The sequence below is a fragment of the Muntiacus reevesi genome, chromosome 2 (assembly GCF_963930625.1).
Source record: "Muntiacus reevesi chromosome 2, mMunRee1.1, whole genome shotgun sequence".
NCBI classification, from domain to species: Eukaryota; Metazoa; Chordata; class Mammalia; order Artiodactyla; family Cervidae; genus Muntiacus; species Muntiacus reevesi.
In genome coordinates, this window is record NC_089250.1 from 79,439,262 (window position 1) to 79,463,463 (window position 24,202).

The 24,202-nt window shown below is 47.1% G+C and overlaps 1 protein-coding gene across 1 annotated transcript in view; it reads left to right on the forward strand.

The window, feature by feature from the left end:
- Positions 1–24,202, forward strand: part of DOK5 (docking protein 5) — a 136,892-nt gene that overhangs the window by 33,043 nt on the left and 79,647 nt on the right. The window lies entirely within an intron of this gene.

Consider the following 24,202-nt stretch of genomic DNA (forward strand, 5'->3'; position numbering starts at 1 on the left):
GCCGGCAATGTGCTGGCTAGCTGGTGTGGGGCAGAACTCGGAAGCTCGTTTAGACACTCTGAAAGGAGACACGGGCCACGGCCTCTTTGAGGGCATTTCACTTCACACGCCAGTACAGATGTTACAGGATTAATTAAACACGTGTCTCTAAGGCCAGCGTCAGGGACCAGATTCATTCCGGCTGCAGAACTGAAGCTCTGAGATTCAGACCCGTGAACTGGCGCTGGTGCTGGACTCAGGACTGTGAAGCAGGCTTAGCCACCGTCCACCCCTCTTACCTCCTCTCACCCACCCCCCTGCGCCTTCTGAGTCTAACCCCGCTTGCGTCCCTTCCATCTGGAGGTGGTGGAGGGCTGAGGGAGGAAAGAGCCGGGAGAGGCGAGGAAGGCCCACGGAAGGGCAGTCTCGGGTTGAAGAGGGGGCGGCACTGATGCTCCAGCCTGCAGGCGTGAGGCTGACGGTGCCGCTTGGCTGCAGTCAGGATGCACCTTGGAGTTCTGTGACTTCACCCCTCTGTCCTTGCGGTTCAGTCCGGTTCCCTTGCTGACGTGGGCGATGCTGTGCTGGGTCCTCCGAGGTGCAATGAAGGATTAACAGGACTTGCCCTGGGGACCCCCAGCAGCTCCCAGAAACCCCAGTCTCCGCCCTTCTGATCACATCATCTCACTGGTGATCTGATTTCAGTAATATCTGTTATGGTAACTCAGGTGACTCGGGGTAAAGAACCCGCCTGCCAATACAGGCCATGTGGGTTCCATCCCAGGGTCAGGAAGATCCCCTGGAGGAGGAAACGGCAATCCGCTCCAGTGTTCTGGCCTGGAGAATCCCATGGACAGCAGAGCCTGGCGGGCTGTGGTCCACAGGGTCACAAAGAGTTGGACGCGACTTGGCGACTACAGCAGCAGTCATGGTGACTTGGGTCGCTGTTTGCCATCCGGGCCTGCCTTCCCTCTGCAGCTGTGCGGTGGGGGCAGTGAGGTGTCGGGTGTATTTTCTCCATCACTCAGCACCCGGGAAACGGAGGCGTAGGGGAGGTAGGGAATTTATTTGCCCGAGATCACACAGTAGAAGAGGGGTCGGTTTCCTGCTGTGAGTCCTAAAGTGAATTTACACAACACGCGTCGTGTCTTGGCATTTGGAGTCTTCCTCTCTCTTATCTTCTGTAATCACTGATTTTCATTAAGATAGTTAGCATACTCTCGAGCTGGCAGCTGAGATTTATCTATATCAGATTAAAAACCAGACCTTCAAAAGAGAATGAACAAGATTGGGTTTTCGTTGCTCTGTAGCTTTTAATTTGCGGCTGCCTGGTTGCAGTTAGCCTTCAGCCAGAGGACAAGCACGTGCTCTGGAGAAGCACGTGAATCAAGGATGGTCCTTGGCGGGTGACGGTCACCGTCTGGGGGACGAGCAAAGTTCTTGCTCTGCTCACACGTTCAGTACTCCAGGTGGCATCGTTCTGAACACCCAGGTTATTCATAGCGGGTCGGATCGTGACTGTCCCTGCCCTGAAAGGAAGCGTTTTCCCCGAGGGTGGGAGGCTGGCTAACGAGTCCCGGGCTCAGCAGAAGGTGGAATCGTGCTCTCCTGGTCAGTTAGAAGCTGTTCTGTTGGTCATTCTGTTCACGGTGGTTCAGGGGCCAGTGGGACTGGGGGCTTCTCGGGGGGCACGGTGGTGGTAAGGGACCTGCCTGCCAGTGCAGGAGACTCGAGAGGCGCGGGTTCCCCCGGGTCGGGAAGATCCCCTGGAGAAGGACACGGCAACCCTCTCCAGCGTTCTCCCCTCGGAAATCTCACGGCTGGGGGAGCCTGGTGGTCTGCAGCCCACGGGGCGCAGAGTCAGACTCCACTCGGAGACTAAACCGTGACCACGAAAGAGGTGATGATTTAGGCAGGCCTTTCATCTTTACTGAAATCATAGAGGGGTCGGGTAGAAGTTGTATTCCGGTCTTCTGACGCTCCCCGTTTGGTGATGCGATCTGTTGTTGAAGATTTGCCTGCAGATATGGGGTCAAATACTAAGAACCAAACAGCCTTTTAGTTTTCGGGGTGCGCACACGAGTGTGCGATATTGTATCCGTTCAGCTCTCACCACTTTCCCTTCCTAAGTTTTGCTTTTTGAATTTGGCTGCTTCTCCCAGTCCAAGTTCACGCTTCTCTGATCTCTGGATGAGGAGCCTGTGTCAAAACAAACCCCACATTCTTTTTTTAACCGTTTCCCACATTCCTCTCTCTTTAGCTTTGATGAGGTCAGCTTTCAGAATCGCCAGCCTGACAGTTTTCCCCTTCTTGCATTGATTCGTTGGGATAAAGACAGACTGTTTAAAGAGCACTTTTCGTCCGAGCACTTTCCTTTCTGTGCATTGTGAAGGGCGAGGCCCGAAGCTGGGACACCGGCCGTCTGGCGCCAGGGTTCCTGGAGTCCTGAGTGGTGAATATTCAGGAAAGAGATGAATTTGTTCCCTTTGATGCAGAGCTGGTTGCCAGGAGGGGAAGGCTGGAAAGGGAAAGGAAACGTAGCTACCGACTACGCGGGTATTAGGAATGTTAGAAATAATGATTTTCTCTTGAAGACTGGGACTTTCTTGCTGCAAACTTGTGGTCTGATTGTAAATCAAGTGAGAATCTAGCACACAGTACGCTTGGTGAGACACACACGCACAACTGGAAGCACAAAAAAGATGTCCAGTTGCTGGATGCTTCCCGAGCCACGTCATTAAATCACGACTGTGCTTTTCAGAAATGCCTGGAGCACGTCCATCTTCCAATAATAGATATCTCTTCATGCACATGGCTGCGTCTGAACTCCCAGAGAAAACTGTGGGGCTGCCTGTAATCAGAAAGCAGCCTTTTCCCCTCTTGCTTTCAGAACGCCAGTGTGAAAGGTGAGTGCAGTTTCTTACTCAGAGGCGGAAATGTTTTAAAAATCAATTACTGAACCGCAAACAGGTACTGTCTCTGAAATAATGAGATTTTATTTGTCAGAGACAGTGTTTGTTAAGGTGATTTTCCCAGGTCTTGTCTCTTATGGAGAAGTGGTTCAAAATAGCTGTGGTTCCTGTGTACTTCTGATAAGGATGCTGAAATAATGGCACTTTCAGCAGAAGGAGCAATCTGGAAAATTTCCCTGGTTAATTTTTCTCTCAAAAATGGAAAGCTTGAGCAACTTGCCTGAAACATGGATTTGGTCTCTGAATGATACCTGGGATGTGTTTTACCTGAACAATTGCAACTCTAAGTCCAGTGGGAGAATTCAGACTCTGTGGCTCAGAATCTGCCTTCTCTCTGAGAACTGGCTTTAAAAGTTTTAAATTTTATTTTGTTAATCTACTGGCAATATAGGAGACGTGGGTTTGATCCTTGGGTTGGGACGATCCCCTGCAGAAGGAAGTGGCAGCCCACTCCAGTACTCTTGCCTGGGACAGCCCATGGACAGAGGAGCCTGGCGGGCTGTAGTCCATGGGGTCACCAGGAGTTGGATGTGACTTAGGACTGACGCATTCTCCGCCAGGTGATAGCTGTTTGGGGTTGAGTGATGAAGACCCATCGTAAGTGCGTGTTCCTGTGCTCAGGTTTTATGACGCTTCTTTAAACTTGCAGTTCCCCGGTTGCTCCTGAGACGAACACCCTGAGCCCCCTTCCTCTAATAGGACCCTGTGTTGTCATGGCATCCACGGCTGGAATCAGATCCAAGGGCAGACCTCTCACGTTGCTGTTATTAGATGGTACACGCTCCAGTAGCTTGCTGTGGGGGATGCTAACCCCCAAACACCTTTTGTCAGTTTCCCAGAATTTAAGCTGGGAAGTAGAGTTCTTGTCTAAGAGCAAAATAAAACGGAATGCCTTGGGAAGTCACCACTGAGTAGAAATAGATCCCCCCCAGAAACAGCATCTGAAAAAAGAATTTAACAACGTGGTTAACGGATGTAGAGGAACAACTTGAAACTTTAACAATGGCAAGCTACGCATTCATTCAAAAGAATGATTTGTTTTGAAGTGAAAACTAAAGGAGTAAGTTATGGCATGTAATGCTTGGTATGATCCTCTTTACTGAGCATGCATGCATGCATGCTCAGTAACTTCAGTCGTGTCCAGCTCTTTGCAACGCTATGGACTGTAGCCTGCCAGGCTCCTACGTCCATGGGATTCTCCAGGTAAGAATACTGAGTAGGTTGCCATGCCCTCCTCCAGGGGATCTCCCTGATCCAGGGGTCAAACCCATGTCTCCTGTGCCTTCTGCCTTGCAGGCAGATTCTTTACCACTGAGCCACCGGGGAAGTCCCTTATTAAAACATATGCATATATAAATAAATAGAAGGGTAGGCTGATACTACTTTTTGAATTAGGTTTGTCTGCCTATACCTGGAAACTCATAATCATAGTGACTTACTAAGTAGAAATTTAGTTTCTTCCTTAGAAAAGAATTCAAAGTTCATATAATAGTCCCAAGATCATCAGGAAAGCAGGTTTCATCTATATGTCTGCTCTGCCATTCTACTAGGGGCTTCCAACCAAAAGGTTACCTCATGGCCCAAAATGGCTGCTGGAGCTCCATACATCATGCCTCTTACACAAAAGTAGGAAAGGCCAGAAATGCAAAACAATTTTGACAGTACACAAAACTTCTTCTATATCCTTGGTCAGTAGGTAGCCACCTGGCTTTACTTAGAAGCCTAAAAAATATAGTCCTTCAGGTGGAACATTGCCTGGGATTTTGTTGCTGTTTAATAGAGAGGATGGTGATTGGGCGGTCACTTGCTAGAATGGCCGATTGCCAGCCTCCTGTGCTTCCGTATCATCAATTGCCTTAAATACACATTTTTTATTTAAACAGTAAAAAAAATTAAGGAATGCATATTTTTAAGTAGGCTCCCCTGGGGGCTCAGCGTAAAGATTCTGCCTGCAGTGCAAGAGATGCCAGTTCAATCCCTGGATCTGGAAGATCCCATGGAGAAGGAAATGGCAACCCACTCTAGTATTCTTGCCTGAGAAATCCCATGGACAGAAGAGCCTGTAAGGCTACAGCCCATGAGGCTGCAAAGGGTTAGACATGACTTAGCAACTAAACAACAACAAATATTGTAAATAGAAGGAAATTAAAATATAAGGAAATACATGGTGACCCAGGAGTCCACGATTAGCAGCGTGAGAGAAATGAGAGTTCTCTGGCTTGTAGGACCTGTCTTTCAGCATCACAGCACCTGGGCATGTCGAACAGATCGTCCTGTCATGACCCAGCGCTGGACTCCTAAGAGTGTCAGATGAAAGCACGTTTAGACTTCAACTCAGTTTATATTCCATCATTTTTTATCTGTACCAAGCCACTTGCAAAGGTAAAATTCTAATGAAAAGTCCTAACTCATAGCTGTCACTCAGTTTCCTAAAGACGACTCCAGCATTTGGATGTTCAAGGCTGGAACCGTAATTACACAGGTGACCTTTGAACCCCGCAGGTTGGAACTGCGCTGGCCCACTTACATGCAGATGCTTTTTGCGGTAAATGCATAGTGTAGTACTATGCAATCCACAGCTGCTTGGATCCATAGCTGCAGAACTGCGGTGTGCAGGGCTGGTTGTAGAGTTACACTCAGGTTTTTGACTGGCAAGAGGGTCGATTCCTCTAACCCCAGAGTTGTTCAAGGTTCAGTTGTAATAAAAACACTAACAGAGATTAAATGATTCAGTGAGTGAAGATCATCTAATGGACAAGAGTGTGGGTTCTTAAATTAGAATTGCTCTTTACCTCTTCTTTAAATATCTTAAACCTCAATTTCTCACCTCTAAAATGGTAATAATAAGAGTTTCTCTTTATATCATGGGACTGTCATAAGAACTTAAGAAGATAAGCCCCATCAGTGACTGGCCACTAGTAAATGCCCAAGGTCAAGGTGATGACATTTTTGTTGCTGGTACGCTGTGTCAGGCGTACTGTAGTTATTTTGAATCTTACCCCAAGTTCCACAAGTCTGTGAAGATGGTACTTATTTTTTAAAATAACAACTTTATGGAGATACAGTTCATATACCGTAAAATTCAAGCTTGTCAAAGTGTACAATTCTGTGATTTTTGGCACATGCACAAGGCTGTATAATCATCACCATGATCTAAGTTTAGAACATTCTCATCACTCCATAAATAAATCTCCTACCCATTGGCAGTCACTCCCAATTGTCCCTTCCGCTCAGTCCCTGGAAACCAGTAATCTCCTTTCTGTTTCTATGGATTTGCCTCTTTTGGACATTTCATGCAAATGGAATTAATGTAATATGTGATCTTTTGTGTCTGGCTTCTTTCACTTAGTAAAATGTTTTCAAGGTTCATCCATGTTGTAACAGATATCAGAACTTCTTTCTTTTTCTTGGCTGAATGATATTCCGTTGTATAGATATACCACATTTCCCCCTTCTTCAGTTGATAAACATTTGATGGTTTCTGCCTTTTGACTACTGTGAATAATGTTGCTGTGAACACTTATGTGCAAGTGTCTGTGTGGACATACGTGTTCATTTCTTCTAGGTATTCACTTGGCTTTCTCACTTAGCAGTCACTTTTGGAGAAGACAGTCATTTTAGTGGATGTACAGTTGTCTCAGTCTTATTAACAACTGACATTCATGTTTTACTCTGCCAACTCCCTAATGGTATTCTAGGTGTTTCAAATCTTTGGCTTGCTTTTACAAACAGTGCCACAATGAGTATACTTATTACACAGTCATTATTTCACACATGTAAGCGTATAAGGGTAAAGTAAACCTTTGCAAGTGAAATTGCTGGGTCAAAGGATGTGTACAGTTTGGGGAAAGATCTTGCGAAATTGCCCTCCTTGGAGAGTGTCCAAATTCTACCCCCATCTGCTATAAAGACCCCGGGGAAGCATTTCTCTCTGGACCGAGTGTAAAGAATTGTTCTGACTTTACTCAGCAATTGTTTTGTTTTTGTCTTACAGAGAACGTGACTCATAATTCATCAGGTGTCTAATTTATTATTTAGAGCCAACTTTGTGGTCCAGCTTTATCAGTATATGAAATTATATCATGGGTTTTATTTTAGTGTCTTTATGTTTGCTCATCTTGTAGGATTGGGAGAGTATTATATTAAATCTTAAAATTCTCATTCGGATGAGTCTTGAACCAGCATTGATTCTAGTGGTAGGATCTCAGAGCTCCAAAAGGCTGAAACTGAAATAGAACCTGGCTTGTAAGGCAGGGAAGCTGTTAAATTTCGGATGAGTCTGAGTAGACTCTATTATAGTTAGGACACCTAAGGAAAAGTTGATATTATAGGGGAGAGACGTCTCCAGCTTTGCCTCATTTCATGACTAGTCGGAGTGAGAATGCTGTTCCTGCGTCTTGTGATGCTCAGCGGCTTTCTCTGCAGCTTCCTGTTGGCCTTGGGTGCAAGCGGGGTGAGAGTTGGACCTCTTGCTGCCACGTGTTACTACTGGGGGTGGAGTCTTGGGGGAGCTGGTTTCCAGTTAATTTCTAGTGGAAAAGCTCCCCTTTCTTCATATCCTTTGTGAAAGCAAAAGCATTTCCAGTAAGACTTAGTAGAGACAAGTTTATAAGAAAGCAAAATATGAATTCTGTTGGCTCTACTGTCTTACTTATCCTTTACTTTACTTTATTGAAGTATAATTGATTTATGATGTTGTGTTAGTTTCAGATGTTCAGCATAGCAGTTTGAGTTTTTGACAGATTATATTCCATTCTGCCGGTGTTGAGTCGTGTCCGACTTCAGTCCTGCCGGACTCTTTCTGACCCAATGGACCGTAGCCCCCAGTCCCCTGTGTCCGTGGGATTCTCCAGGCAAGAATACTGGAGTGGGTTGCCACACTCTCCTCCAAGGGATCTTCCCGACCCAGGGGTTGAATCCGCATCTCTTAAGTCTCCTGCATTGGCAGGCAGGTTCTTTACCATTAGCGCCAACTGGGAAGGCCTATGTTCCATGATAGGTTATTACAAGATAATGGGTATAATTTGATCGTATTTATTCTTGAAGTTAGATATAGATTCATTTCTTCATTTCATTTGGGAACTATTTTGATGTGTGTTCACCATGATCCAATAATTGAAGCAGTGCATCAAGCAAGCACTGCCCCTCTCAGAACGTACAGTCTAGAGAAAAAGAGAAAATTCAATAATTACCATGAGGTGTAGTTTGTTTATGATGGTGGAAAGTCAGAGTGCTCTGGGTGTGCTGCGTAAGAGGGAAATTCATTCATTTGGCAGTTGTTTATTGAGTCCCTGCAGCACGGCCAGCACTGTGCGAGGGCTGAGAATAAAGCAACGATGAATATAGACAAAGTCCCTGCTAAGGGTGTCTGTCGTTGATGAAAGGTTATTATGGGCCAGCCATCGTTCCAAGGTGCTTCAAATGCAGGAACGCAGTGGATCCTCCGGGATGAGTCCTCTGACAGTTATCCCCTGAAGAAACCGGGTTTAACAGCTTGCCCGCGGCCACACAGCATGTCCATTTTGCGATCAGCCTGTGAGCCTGGGTGGGCTGGCTTTTATCTCAGAGGTGTTCATCATTCTTCTCCAGTCGCCTGTGTGCTGTGCTGGGATCCGGCTGCCCTGGTCCCCCGTGCGGCGCGGGCTGCTCCTTGGGTCGCCCGCCTCTTCCTCCTGCTGCGCGGACTCGTAGGATCCTCGTTCCCAGACCAGGAAGCGAACCCCCTCCCTGGCATTGCAAGGCGGGTCCGTCCCACTGGACGGCCAGGGAAGTCTCCAGGTTGGCTCCGGAGGCTGCGCCCCCGACTTCTGCGGTCTGCGCTTCTTCCTGTGGCCTCTGTGCATATTGCTTTGATGCTGAGGTTGACGGGGAGTGACCATTTTCTGGAGGATTTGACGTGACGCGTGGAAGCTAAGGACACATATTGGAGGGTGTGAAATGGGAGGGTTGACACAGAGGCATTCTCCTGAGGTGCCAGAAAGAAGGCGGGATGGTTCTGGCAAAGAAGGGAGCCTGGTGATGTAGGAGACGGTAGGACATGTGTCCAGCCTGGGTGCCAACATACGAGTCTCCGGCGGACTCGAGGCTTCATGTTTGGGGACTGCCACTGTTCACAGCCTTTGCCGTATTTCTTTTCCTCCTGATGAATATTCACCGTGCCACTTTTTCTCCTGTGTTCCCTGCCTTGATCGGCAGTGACTTTTCTAGCAAGGCTCACATTGAGCAGGGGGCCAGGAGGCTTGGAGCCCTGCAGTCTGAGTGGCAGCTCCTCTGGCTCTATCCAGCCCTCCTGCCCCAGAGCTAGTTACTGCCGCCTGACTTCAGAAATCCTTTGAAGTCTGAGATACGTCGTCCTGGGACTGCGCGCATGTCTCAGCTTGTTAGGATCTGTGTTTACCTGACCCTGACAATATCCTACGTTAAGAGAAATGTTTGGGCATCTCGATGTTTGGTTTTCAACGTGACAACACTTGGTTTCAGAGCACTTTATGATTCATCAGACAGACTTAACTTTGGTCAATGAGTCCTTCTAGATCTGGGATAAAGGCTTTAATTTTGAGAAGACTGTTCACCTGATGTCTTCTTTTTCTCACCTTCAACACTATGGACATTTTAGGGCCAGATAACTCCTTTCAGTGGGGGCCGGTCCTGGCGCCGTAAGATTTGGCATCTCTGGTCTCTACCCCCAGGCACTACTCGCATCTCCCCAGCTGTGCCAACTAGACTTGTTTCCAGACGGCGTCACATGTCCCCCTGGGGCCGCACTTGCTGCAGTTGAGCACCGCTGATCTGCACACCCATCTAATTGTCACCTACAGGCCTCTGCCGTTCAGATGTAGATTGGCTTTTTAACCTGGATGGTATAGAGTAAAAGGCCATTTCATGACATTTTAATAATCTGATATTTACACACTTTTCCCTAACAGCCTGTAATTAAATCAATACGAACAGGGCTCCCCTGGTAGCTCAGTGGTAAAGAATCCGCCTGCCAGTGGAGGAGACCCGGGCTCAGACCCGGATCTGGGAGGATCCCACGTGCCTGAAGCAGCTAAGCTCTTGTGCCACAACTACCGAGCCTGTGCTCTGGAGCCTGGGAGCCATAGCGACCGAGGCCTGCACGTCCCAGGGCCCGGAGCCAAGCGACTGAGGCCTGCACGTCCCAGGGCCCGGAGCCACAGCAACTGAGGTCTGCACGTCCCAGGGCCCGGAGCCGCAGCTAGAGAAGCCTGCACGTCCCAGGGCCCGGAGCCGCAGCGACCAAGGCCTGCACGTCCCAGGGCCCGGAGCCACAGCAACTGAGGTCTGCACGTCCCAGGGCCCGGAGCCACAGCTAGAGAAGCCTGCACATCCCAGGGCCCGGAGCCACAGCTAGAGAAGCCTGCACATCCCAGGGCCCGGAGCCACAGCTAGAGAAGCCTGCACATCCCAGGGCCCGGAGCCGCAGCGACCGAGGCCTGCATGTCCCAGGGCCCGGAGCCACAGCGACTGAGGCCTGCACGTCCTAGAGAGCAGCCCTCGCTCATGCAGCTGGAGAGAAACCCAAGCAGTGCTGAAGACCCAGCACAGTGGAAAGTAAATTAAATTAATTAACAAAAAACTTTCAAAGCAAAACCCATCTTTCTGGTTCGGTCAGTGTCACATCTCTTCACAACAAGAATGCTTTCTGAAAGTCTGCCTCTTTATTGTAAATTACCCCTGACGCTCTGAAACAGTTTCCTCTGTGGCCACCTGGGTTTCCTCCCCTTGGATTCCTGGCTGAGACTGTTTTACGTGACTCCTGTCCTTCACCCTTCCGCCCCTTTCTGGCAGCATCTGTTCCAGGTGTACGTGTGTTTTCAGACTGCTTTCTCAACCTCGGGATTCATCTGTCTTCCTTTCTTAGAGAGTGACATTCAGATTTTCTGTACGGAGGCCTCTCCCGGAATGACTTTACTCAGTACTGTCCCCGACATGGGGAAGTTTGGAGAGCCAGCCATGCTGAAGTGTTTCTATCTGAAATCATGACAGTAGCTTAACTTCAGAAGTAGCATTTCTAATGAAAGCTCCCTAATTGGGAGTTTAAAAAAATATTTTTTTTTTTTTGTCATGGCAAATGTGTCTCCAGCTTGGTTAGAGCCTGTTTCTAATTATAGGAAAATATTTCCTTTAGTCTCTAGGGAATTATAGTCATCTTGAGGGTCTGTGGTTTTAGAATAAAAACCCATTGATGCTTAAAAACAGTGATGTGCCAAATGGCCCCCAGAACCTTTCTTCATGGTATTAGATAATGGCATTTTGCAGGATGCACTTTTTAAGGACAAAATGTGGTTTTATAATTGTTTCTTTTCAAAGAATGTCTGTCAGTATAATTTGAATGTGTGCTCTACATATTTTGAGGTTTTATTTTTTTAATACTGTCTTGTATAAAGATGTTAAGGCTTTTTTTGGAAATGTCAGGTCCATTCTGAGGTACTTTGATATCCAAGGGCATCATTTATGAAATTGTGGAAGGCTCATGAGTGCTGAGTATGGATTTCCCTATTTTTTTAATTTGCTCATTCATTTATGCACTCAATTATTTAAAAGGAATGAGAGCCTATACTCTCTTAGGTCCTGAGAATTCAAAGTAAGACAAAATATGATTTTATTTTTAGGGAGGAAGGTGAAACAAATATGCAGACGAATCAGTGAGCAAGATGATTTTAAACACTGAAGTTGCAAGGATGGGGGAGGAGAGTACTTTAGATTTCATAGGTGGGATATGTTTCTGAGGAGGTGGCATCATGGTGGATCATGAGGATATTCACGGCCTCCGTTACTTCTGAGACCTTTACCTTGAAATCTGACTGTCTCCATCTGCCCTGACTCTGGGCTTGTGAGATGAACTATCAGCAAACTTGCCAAAGCAGAGGCTTGTAAAAGCGTTTTACGTGGAGGCTGTAAAAATATTTACTTGTTCCTTCTGGGATAAGTGAATAGACACACTTTCCCCTATTTCCTTTGCTAAGTACAACTGTAAACTCTGGACTCTATGTATAAATCAAACTAAGAAGGCTCTGAAATGTGGAGAGAGGGCAGACGGGCTGGAGACCTCCGCGTTGGAAAACCGTGTGGCTGTGTCCAGCGCACGTGGGATCTTCGTGCCCCAGCCAGGGACTGACCCACGCCCCCAGCAGTGGGAGCGCAGACTCCTAGCCACTGGGCCACCGGGGAGATCACGAGAGGTCCTGGCTTTCAAGGACCAACATAGCTGTCATTTCCGTAGGTTTTCGTCTTGTCTCATATGTTTGAACGCTGTAGCTAGAGAAGCCAGCACATCAGAAATGCTAATGGGTACAGAAGAACCTCCCTTCCCCCCCCCCAAAATTTTTTTTTTCTGATCCAAGGATCAGGAAATAGCCCAGATGAGCAGCACAGAAAACTTTTAGAAAATATCTCTTCTGATATCAGCCAAGCAGCACAGAATAGACTGGGCCCCCACCCACCTCCGTGCCAGCAAAGGCTGAGGAAGGCGTCTAGACTTCCATCCTTATGCGCTTCTGTGAGTGAAACATTTCCCTCTGCCTTCTTAGGTGACGTACCTGGGCATTGTGAATTAAACTGACACAAAGATACAAGTTTTATTTATATCTTCATATTTCTGGGGACTCAACAGAGAAACAAGTGAAAATCCAAAGAAACAGGCTTGGGATTTTAGTTTAGTCACTCCTCTTCCTAAAAGTCCTCTATTTGTCCCAACTCAGATTTGTGTTCTGCCGGTTATTTTCCAGGCAGTGCCCAGATTCATCACTTCTTTCTCTCCTTTCTGTCCCTTTTATTTTTCCCTCTCTCAAAGTATCAAAAAAAAAAAAAAAAAAAAAAGAAAAAAGAAAGAAAGAAGGAAAAGAGAAAGAAACCCAAATACTCTGTTGCAAAAGAGCTTGGCCATTTCTTTCCTTTTAAGAAATATTTATTAATTTTGTTGTTATCTGACTGCATTGGGTCTTAGTTGCGGGACACTGGATCTCCATACATCGTGGAGCATCGACCCTTGAGGCACACGGACCCTCTAGCTGCAGCCGGGAGGCCCCTCGCTGCTGTGCCCGGGCTTAGCTGCTCTGCGGCAAGTGGGATCTTAGTTCCCCCACCAGACATTGAGCCCACCTCCCCCGCATTGCAAGGAGGATTCTCAACCGCTGAACCCCAGGTAATGAAGGCCCCTCAGCGTCAGCGGTTCTCCTGCCTGCTCCGTGGACACGTGCCCCAGCTAACCCGGGGAGTCTGAGGCCATGCAGGTGCAGAGCTCAGACACCCCAGGCGAGCTCCAGACCGCCCTGCCGTGACCGCGCGCCTGACGGGAGCCCTGTTTAGAGGAGCCGGGTCCGACCCGCGGAGCAGCCTCACCCACCCTCAGCTTCACCAGGAGCGAAACACGCCTGTTCTCTTGGGCCTCTTAGCTCCGGGGTGATTGGTTATACAACAGTCGAGAAGTGACGGGGGAATCTCATATGAGACCTGGAGGAAGAGAAGGAGGCAGCCCCCTGAGCAGCAAGGCGAAGAGAGTTCCAGCAGGTTCTCTCCTCCCTCATTAGGGAAGCGTGGAGCTTGGAGGCTGGGGCCCCAGTGGTGGGCAGGACGGTCTGAGCAGCGGGCAGGTCAGCCTGTGGAGAGCCAAGCTGAGAAACGGGAACTCGGTGTCAGGGATTTTGGTTTGGTGCTCACTCACAGACTTTTGGAAGCCACGACGACATCATTTCTTTTTTTAGCTTCGCCAAATACTTGTTAGGAACGTCCTACCAAGCCACGTGTCCGGTAGATGCGGTCTGTGGCTGTGATGACCACATGCTGGGCCTTGTGCTCGGGCCAGGGAGACTGAGTTATCTGTCTCAACACGGGAGGAAGCGAAACCAAAACTTACATGGTGTTCACAGAGATTCTTATAAATGTTAGCTGATTCAATCCTCATATTAATTATATGTGGTGGGTATTATTATTGTTATTTATCTTCATTCCACATGCAAGAAAGTGACTGTGCCATTTCTTCAGTCCTTGGACCAGGGCCTGGAGCATAGTAGCTGCTCAGGAAATATTTGTGAAGTTAATGAGTAAATGGGCTCCCCTGGCGGCTCAGACAGTAAAGAATCTGCCTGCAGTGCAGGAGACCCAGGTTCGAGCCCTGGTTTCGGAAGATCCCCTGGAGGAGGGCATGGCTCCCCACTCCAGTATCCTTGCCTGGATAGTCCCATGGACAGAGGAGCCTGGTGGGCTACAGTCCATGGGGTCGCAAAGAGTCAGACACGACTGAGCGACTTTCACACACTTCACAGTGAGTACGTGAAGGAACCAGAATGTGTGTTGCCCTCGTTTGCAGGCAGATCACTTCTTGGCTGGATGGTATCACTTCTTGGCTGGGTGGTATCACTTCTTGGCTGGATGGTACGAGCTGCTGACCTCTATGAAGTGTCTCCCAGGCAACAGAAACCCTTTAAATGTACTAACTCATTCCATTCTGCCAATAAGCCTATAGGGAAGATGGTGCTATCAGTGTATTTAAAAGTGCAATAAGATCTTGTATCTTAGGCTTATGTATACAATATATACATAACTGACTAGTCCTCATGTTTAATAATAGAATGTTTATATGTAAAACTTAGGTGTTTGACAGGCATGACAGACTCCTTATGTCCGCCATTAGATTCTGCATTCTCCCTGCAGATCCTGGTCCCCTCCCAGGCTTGCTTGCTTCGCCGATGGAAACTCCATTCTTCTACTTGCTTGAGCTAAAAATCTTGAAATCATCCCTGGCTCTCCTTACTCACATCCTTACCTCTAGCCTCATCAGTGAATCTTGTTGGTTCTGTTCTCAGAATGTATCCTCACTCAGACCCCTTCTCATCTGCTTCCCCACTTCGATCCCGGCTCAGGGCACCATGAGATTTATTGCAGCAGCAACCTCCTAGCTAGTTTCCTCGATTCTGCCTTCAAGTCCCTGCCGCGTACTAAACATAAATTGGACGGTACGACTTTCCTTCAGAAGCCTTCATCTCACTTCCCATCGCACGCAGAGAACAAGTCAGAGCCTCTACAGTTAGGCCCATAAGGCCTCACCCCTTCTACCAGCTCTGGCTTCTCTGGGATTCCGATGGTTCATCATGCCAGGGCGTGTTTCTGTCTGCAGGCGTGCCTCCTGCATCGGCGGGCAGATCCTTCCCCACTGAGCCACCAGGGAAGCCCACGTAGCCTGTTATTGCCTGTGTACTGGAAGACACATGCTCACAGATGCACCTGTGCGTCTCTGGCCATCACGCCGCGTCTGGAGGCCCAGTGAAGGCAGCGGCTTCCTCCCCTCTGTTCACAGCCCCGTCCTCAGTACCCGAAAAGTGTCTGGCACACAGTAGGTGCTCAATAAGGGTTTGTTGATGAATTAATGCAGGGGTTCCCAACCTCCCGACTGTGGACCAGTACCTTCAGATCAGCCGTAGCATTAGATTAGAAATAAAGTGCCCAATAAATGTAGTGTTCTTGAATCATCCCAAACCAACCCCCCTCCACCCCGGCCCGTGGGAAAATTCTTTTCCACAAAATGGGTTCCTGGTGCCAAAAAAGGTTGGGGACTGCTGAATTCATGAGTGATATCAGCTCTCCAATTTTTTGTTTGAATAGAATGCCCACCCAGTAGTCAAGACTCTCTAGCATTTCTTCAGAGTTGTTTGGCTTTTTTCTTTAAGGCTGCTTAAAAATAGAAGCTGAATGAGGACATGCAACTGTGTGTGGCTGCGTCAGGCAGGGCTCCCGTCCGTCACTTCTCTGCCTCCTACTTTGTGGATCTGTCCGGGGACAGAAGGAATTGGGGAGAGAGGAGGAGCAGAGCCATCACTTTTTCCTTTGGCTCTCCACTCTGCATTGGTCAGCTTTGTCTGACAAGGGAAGGGTCCCATGTGTGGCCAGAATATTGATTCCATGAGAATTTTTCCAAATAATCTCGTATTGCTTGTTTGATCACCACTAAAAATACATGTGTACAGTTCTAAGTAGAGACCATATAAATGAAGAAATCAACAAAATAAGTCAAAAAAGGTAGGGTGAGGCCAGCTTTTGCAGGTTCTAGAATCTCTCGTTAAGACTTGGGTTTGTACCCCAAAGGCAACAGGCAGCCTCAGAAACGTGTTAAGCTGTGGGTTGCTGTGGTCACATGAGGGTTTTAAGGATCACTCCAGACGCGCTGCAGAACATGAGACGTGGCAAGAGTGAAAGTAGGGGACGCTGAAGCTCAGGAGGTGGTGCTGAGATGAGGGTGGTGATCCCTGCGGCCGGGGCGGGGGGCTCGGGAGGAGGGGAGGATGCTCCAGGTTCAGCCAGAAGGTGAAATACACAGGACTCAGGGACCGATGGATTGTGGTAAAAACTAGTCTTCAAAGCAGTTAGCTGTTCGTCTCATGACTCTCGTACAGATGTAGAAAGAGCACGTGCTGAAGATTCTATTTGACTCATTAATTAAGTGAAAGAACAGCACAGAATGTTGTAACTAGTTCTAAGGGGAAGCCAGAGAGCTCACACATTTATATAAGCAGCGTAGTGAAATGTGTGCTCCAGAGGAGGCTGAGCTAGCTCCACGACGGGGGCGGGCGGGACATCAGTGAAGCCTCTCCTAAAGGGGATAGAATTTGCATCTTTACGGACTAGGATTATTTTACATTTTTACCAGTGATCTACAGTTTAGGGTTGTAGACTGTTTCCCTCAGAATCAGAAGCAGATGATACCGGATGTGTGTGTCTAGAGAATGCGTAGTTTTCCATTGAAATGGATATTTTCCCCCATGGTGTGTGTGTGTGTATGGGGGAAGGATGGAGTATATATATTAGAGTAGAAACAGATTAAAAAGCAGGGACAACCTATTTTCTTACTTAATAACTTACTTGATAGCACATTCTATGGTATAAATAATATTTTACAACATCATTTTTAATGATGGCAATTTCCAGTTTACAGACATGCCATAATTAATGAAGCCAGTCCCCTGGAAGACTTACAGTGCTCTCAGTTTTTATGCCAAAGAGCCCTATTCCCATATGTTTGTGTATTTCCTTAATTATTTCCTTAGGGGGAAAGTTCCTAGAAATAGTATTTTCAGGTCAAAGGGTAGGCATAATTTCTCCCTGGAAAGGTTGTGTTAATTTACTTTGACGTCGACAGAGGGTTTGCACAGCTAATTTATTGCCTGTGGACGCTTTTGAAATATTTTTAATCCTCTTTATACTAATTTTATTTTATGATTAATTATCTCATTTTTGCTGGAATTTTTCTTTGTACTGAATTTTAATATGTACCTCGGTACCCACTGTACAACCTTCTCCAAATTAACATTCTTTCCTGACAAATGAAAGGTGTATATAAAGGACAGGCATGCAATCATGTTGTTTGCTCCTTAAAATGACTTTTTCTCCTCATAGAATATGTAATTCTGAACCAGCTCGTTATTTTGGTGAGTGGAGTTGGTAGCACCTACCAGTTACAATTCAGTGAAATCACAGAATTCTATTCTTCTTCCGTCACCTTGTGTTTCCGGCGGTAAAGAATCTGCCTGCAATGCAGGAGACCTGGGTTCAATCCCTGGGTTGGGAAGATCCCCTGGAGAATTCCATGGGCAGAGAAGCCTAGCGGGCTGCAGTCTATGGGGTCGCAAAGAGCGGGACACAGCTGAATGACTAACACTTCTCGCTTTCACTTTCTGTCACCTTCTGAGATCCCACAGTGACAGAGTCCTCCATTAGGCTGGAATGTTGTAACCGTCTCGTCTCGGTCTCAGAGATCCTCTCGGGCAGAATTCTCACTTCGTGGAAGGATTGTTTGGAGGCCGTGGCAGACCATCAGGCTGCATCGCCCAGGGCAGTTCCTGCGGCTGTCGGCTTGCCCTCGGCCTGGTGTTGGTCTGTCGCAGAGGCGCTGAGGGCTGGGCGGGCAGCGGGTCTCTGTGGCCGGGCGCCGGGGGCCCCGTGGGGGCTGGATACTGGGTACTGACTACATGCATCCACAGGGAGCTGGGGAGCCGGGACAGTGGTTCCTGCAGCTGTAACCGGTGAAGAGCGAGCAACTCCAGGTTCAACAGGGAAGGCAGGCCACGGAAAACCCAGAACTTACATGAGACACTTACCATGTAGTCAGAAATATTTGGCACAGTTGACTTTCTGAGTTGCGGTCAGGGATCTTGAATACTTTGTCACTTAAGGAGAGGGTGGAATTCTTTTAAAAGAAAACACATCTTACAAACTGCTAGGCTTGTGGTCCCGGCATAGGGTCTTCAGACCTCAATTGCAGAAATACTCCATTAAAAATGCTCACTCTCGGCCAGTGCTGGGTGCCAGGGAACTTAAAATCACAAATGCAAATGTCACACTGAAATAGCTAGACGGTAAAGTTGTCGTCCAGATGAAAGAGCATATGGTTACAACTAAATGTCTCTTTATAGATTATGATAAGCATGAAAATCAACTTCTTACAGACAGCTCGACCCTCAGCAGAAGTTTGAACGTCTCTAGGAGACCAACTTTTCTGGGAAAATCCTGGAGGAATGGTTAAGAGCTTTTTCTCCAGAATCAGGCAAACCAAGGTTGGAATACTGGCTTATTTCTCTAGTTTCATGCCCTTGAGTAATTAATACACAGTGAGGAACCTCATTAAGGTCTTATTTCCTTGTTGTAAAATGGGAATAATAATAGCCTGTGTTTTATAGGGCCGTTGGTAGGTTAGTTGAGATAATGCACAAAAAGGAATTAGCATTCTGCATGCACAAAGGTTTTGGCTAATACTTGGTGTTGATATTAACTCCCCAGATAAGAGGAATATTTGACTTGTTTTGGAGAATAAATAAAAATAGGACTGGAATGTGAGAAATGAGACAAATTTAGCAGTATATGACTGAGGATATATGATATGGGTGAGTTGGAGAGAATGCCTGGTTCAGTTCAGCTCATTTCAGTCGCTCAGTCGTGACCGACTCTTTGCGACCCCATGCACTGCAGCACGCCAGGCCTCCCTGTCCATCACCAGCTCCTGGAGTTGCCTGGAGAAGAGGGAACATTGTTGCGATTACAGAAATTAGATTCTGGCGGAACAGAAAACAGTCCTAACTTACCTTCCCCCGCTCCGCCTCCCCACCAAATACACCTTCCCTCTGTGAATTGCTGCTGTTGTTGAGTCATTAAGTCGTGTCCGACTCTGTGTGGCCGCATGGACTGTAGACCACCAGGCTCTCTATCCGCGGGAGATTTTCCCCGAGCGAGGATGCTGGAGCGGGCGGCCGCGCCCTTGGTGGGTGCTCAGAACTGTGTGATGTGCTTGTCTGTTGTCGCTTTGACAGTGGCTTGTGTGGATTGGCTTATCCGAGTCCAGGACTTTGAAGATATTCTTCAACTCTGCAATCTCAGATCAGTGTGAATTCACCTATAATGGTGTTTCTGACGTTACACCCCTCCCCCTCCCCGCAGGGGACACGCGGCAGTGTCCAGCGAGGTAGGAGAAGCGTGATTCTGGCATTCAGTTGAAGCCCAGACAGACTCCAAAACACCCCACGATGCACAGCACAGCGCACCCCCCCGACACACACACTAAAAAATAACGCTATCTAAAATGCTGGTTGTGCTAGGAATGCAGAAGCCTAATATGTAGCAGGTGAGATATTTCAGCACAAGGTTATTCTGTCATCAGATTATCTTAAGAGTGGCGCTAGTGGTGAAGAACGCACCTGCCAGTGAAGGAGACGTGAGACTTGGGTTTGATCCCCGGGTCGGGAAGATCCCCTGGGGGAGAGCATGGCCACCCCCCCAGTATCCTTGCCTGGAGAGTCCTGTGGACAGAGGAGCCTGGCGGGCTCCAGTCCAGGGGGTCCACAGGGACCCAACTGACGTGACTTAGCATGCAGGCATGCATCGTTAGCATTAGGATTACCTCCGCCTCTTGTCCGGTGAAACTACACTTTGTTGTCACAGTTGGGAGAACAAAAGCTTCGGTTAAAGAAATCAGTGAAAGAAAAATGTTAACTAAAAAATACTATAGACGGTCTGTAGACGTGTTATATAAAATATGAAGAAGCTCATTGGATGAATTAATTTAAGAAGGAAACGCTGCCCTCTGCTAGTAAGCAAACGAGATTATTCTCACGCTGTCGTCCTTTGACGCGTGTCAGTCACTCCAGCTCCTCTCTGCGTATTCCCACCTTCAGGGAGTCCTCCTGTTTCGCCGCCTCTGACCAGTTCTGAAATACAGAGCACAAGTTTGTAATTCCTCTGTTCTTGAGACCAAGAGTGTAGGGCAGGTGAAACGGGTTTGCTGTGGTTCAGCCGACCTCACTTTCCCCGTCACTGAATCTCAGGACGGCATCTCCCACCGCTCCGTGTCCAAGGCCCCTGTCCTCAGCCGACATCACACACTCCGAGGCCCTCACTGTGGGCGGAGCAGTTGCTGGAGGCGTCTTTGTTGGCAGTCCCTCTGGGGAGCACTAGGTTGTCTGGAAGTCTTTATGAATATTCATGCCTTAGTTTGCAAATTAGCAAGCAAAATTCCTGGGGAATGTGGTAAACAGCCAATTTGTCTGGCCCCACTCTGATGCAATTGACCTTGGCTAATCTCTAGGAATCTGCATAATTAACAATTATCTTGAGTGAGGCTGGACCACTGCTTGAGAATCACTCAACTCCCTCTTTTCATAAGCCGAGTGTTGGAGTTTTCCTTACCTCCTGATGAGCCAGCATGTTTTAATCTGTTCCAGGGTGATTTTCCAGCCAGCAGTTATAAACAATATTTATGTAATACAGCCTGAAGACCCAGGCGACTCAGTGGTAAGGAGTTTGCCTGCAGTGCAGAAGACCTGGGTTCCATGCCTGGGTCAGGACGATCCCTGGAGCAGGCAGTGGCAGCCCACTCCAGGACTCTTGCCTTGGGATCCCATGGACAGAGGAGCCTGGTGGGCTGCAGTCCGCGGGGCTGCAAAGAGTCGGACACGACTGAGTATAGCGCAGCAGCCGCAGCATGCAATACAATAATTTGTATAAATTTATTTTTACAAATTATTTACTTTGTATAAATTTGAATTTATACAATAGTACTTTGGCAGTTATTTGATTATAACACGGCACTTTTGCTCTTTCTGCTTAATCGAACAAAGGAAAAACAAAAATCCTATGAGAGTAACGTGGATGAATTGAAGATGGAAGTCATCAGGCCTGCTTAAATTGAGGAATCTTTAGCTTGTACAGACTTCAGACAGAAGCCAGGCAAATGTGGTTTGATCCTGAAGAAAATGAATAACTTTGTTTTAAAGTAGAAATGCTGTCATTCAAGATTGGGTCTAAAAGTAACAGCATAATTTGGAAATATAAAATATCCTCTTTGATGAAACATTTTTTTTTCTGTAGTATGCATATTTCTTGCATACCTTAGCATGCTGTCTCTAACACATTTTCATGGCTGTGTCCAGAAGAAAGGAGCTGAGAAACCTATTTTCCACATCTTTTATTTTAACAATCAGAGTGACAGCCATTCCCACTGTAATTATAGTCCTCTTTCCGGTGGTTAGGTTTTAAGGAAGCCAGTGATCTCATCTGTTATCAGACACCAGTATGATACTGGTAAGTCTTCTCTTTGCCAGCCGTAGCCCTCAACATGTTAATATCCATGGCTGATTCTCCGTCCTGAAAAGGATTCTGTGTTTGAACTCTTAACAATGACTCTTGCCATTTGATTTTCTAAAGTTACTTAGTCTAGTGGTTAATTAGACTTCAGCTTGATAGCAAAAGAAATAGGTAACTGTTTTTAGATTAAGCTGTAATTTTTGAGATCTTGGTTAAATATCTCTGCACTTTTCTGTTAAAAATTTATAAGTGTTTTGTTTTAAGATAATTGTAGATTCACTTTTGGTTGTAAGAAGTGTTACACAAAGATCCTGTACTCTTTAACCAGTTTCCCTGGTGGTACTATCTTTGAAACAACAGCGCAGTATTTTTTAGGTTTGTGTATTTTATTTATTTACTTGGCCGAGTCGGATCTTGGTTGCAGCAGGTGAATGGGCTCTCTAGTTTGGCGCTCGGGCTCAGTAGGTGCAGTATGGGGGGGTGTACTCGCCCCAGACCTGTGTGATCTTAGCTCTCCGACCACAGAGTGAATCCGAGTCCCCTGCATTTCGAGGCGGAGTCTTAACCACTGGGCCCTCAGGGACGTCCCCAACAATGCATCGTAACCAAGACAATGGTGTTGATCGAGTCAGGACACAGGGCAGTTTCAGCGCTGCCGGGACCCGCCCGGTCACCTGTGTAGACATCCCCTCCCTTCTGCTTCCTGTCCCACAGCCCTGACCCCTGATAACCACTGATCTGATTCCATTTCTATACTTCTGTCATTTCAAGAATGCTCTCAATGTGGCCGTACAGTATGTAACCTTTGGGTTTGGCACCACTCCGCTCCCCCCACACGCAGCGTTGTTCTCTGAAGACTCATTCAGACTGTGTTTACAGCCGAGTGGCATTATACCGTGTCTCCGTTCCCCAGATCGTCTGCCCGCTTACCTGGTGGAGAAGAGGTGGCTGTGTACGGTTTTGCACTGGTACAGATTCAGCTGCTGTGAACATTCTTGTTGATGTTTTTTGTGTGCGGGGAGTTTGCATTTCTCTGGCCTAGGTTCCAAAGAGTAGAACTCTAAGTCCTATGCTGCTTGCTTAGTTCTTTAAGGGATTGCCAAACTGTGTTTCAGAGTTGTACATTTTACGTTCCCAGCAGCAGTGCGGAAGCGACCCCGTTTATTGGCATCCTTGTCAACATGTGGTGGTACAACCTGATAGGTGTGTGTTTCACTGTGGATTTAATGTTTGTGGTTGTGGTCCGCAGTGTTTCTCTGTGGTTTAATTTACATCTCCCTGAAGGCTTAATGATGGTGAGCATTTTCTCATGTGCCTCTTGATCACCTGTGTGTTCTCTTTGGTGAAATGTCTGTTGTCCATTTTGTGAATGGATTGTGTGGTTCTTTGATGTTGAAGTTTGAGGGCTCTGTGTTTTCTAGATACTGATCCTATGTCAGATACATGGTTTGCACATCCCTCCCCCCAGCTTGTCTTTTCATTCTCTCAGCAGAATTTTTCACATAGCCAAAGTTTTAAATTCTGATGAGGCACATGTGGCAGCATTTTCTTTTATGGATGAAGATTTTGGAATGAGGTCTAAGGCTTCCCTGGTGGCTCAGTAGCAAAGAACCCACTTGCAATGCAGGAGACCCGGGTTCCATTCCCGGGTCAGGAAGATTCCTTGGAGGAGGAAATGGCAATCCACTCCAGTATGCTTGCCTGGAAAATTTCATGGATAGAGGAGCCTGGCAGGCTACAGTCCATGGGGTAACAAAAGAGTCAGACGCAACCTAGGGAGTAAAGAACAGCAATGTGAGATCTAAGAACTCTTTGTTCAGACTGTGTTCCCAAACATTTCCTTTTTCCTCCCTAAATATAAAGATTTTTTATAAAAGATTTCATAAAGATTTCAGCCCATTTTGAGTTAATTTTGTATGAGTGTTTTGGGTCAAGTTTTTTTTTTTTTTAATTCCCTATGGATATTCAGGTTTTTTGGCTTCCCAGGTGGCTCAGATGGTAAAGAATCCGTCTGCAGTGCAGGAGACCTGGGTTCCATCCCTGGGTTGGGAAGATCCCCTGGAGCAGGGCATGGCAACCCACTCCAGTGTTCTTCCCTGGAGAATCCCATGGACAGAGGAGCCTGGCCGACTGCAGTTCCTGGGGTCACAAGAGTCAGACACGACTGAGCAACTCAGCACAACATTCAGTTTTTTGAGCACCGTTTGTTTAAAAGGTCACCCTGTGTCCACTGAATTACTTTTCCGCTTTTGTCTCCATGTTTTTATGACCCTTAGCGTTTTACAGTGTTAACTTGGACTGCACCCCATCCTAGCAATCATCTTTGAGTCTCTGGGTTGAATTTTCTGAAGGAGGATGTTTACCGTCTGAACTAGTCCACTGTCTGGCCCAGCTCCTGAGCTTCGGGTATGAGGAACGTCACACGACTCACAGGGACTGTCCCTTCAGAGGTCTTCTCGTCTCTGGTGTCTATCAGGCTGTGATCTCCGTAAATAAGGGCGTTTGAAGTTAGGGCGTGTGCCCTGAAATCTTGTCCTGTCTGTGCTGATTTGGGGTTTTTATCTCTGGGACTTTTTCTGAAATGCTGTCAAAGAATGAAGATATGTGCCTCTAAATACTTATTTTCTTTTGATTCCAGTGATTTTCTGAATGGCATCATACACCCA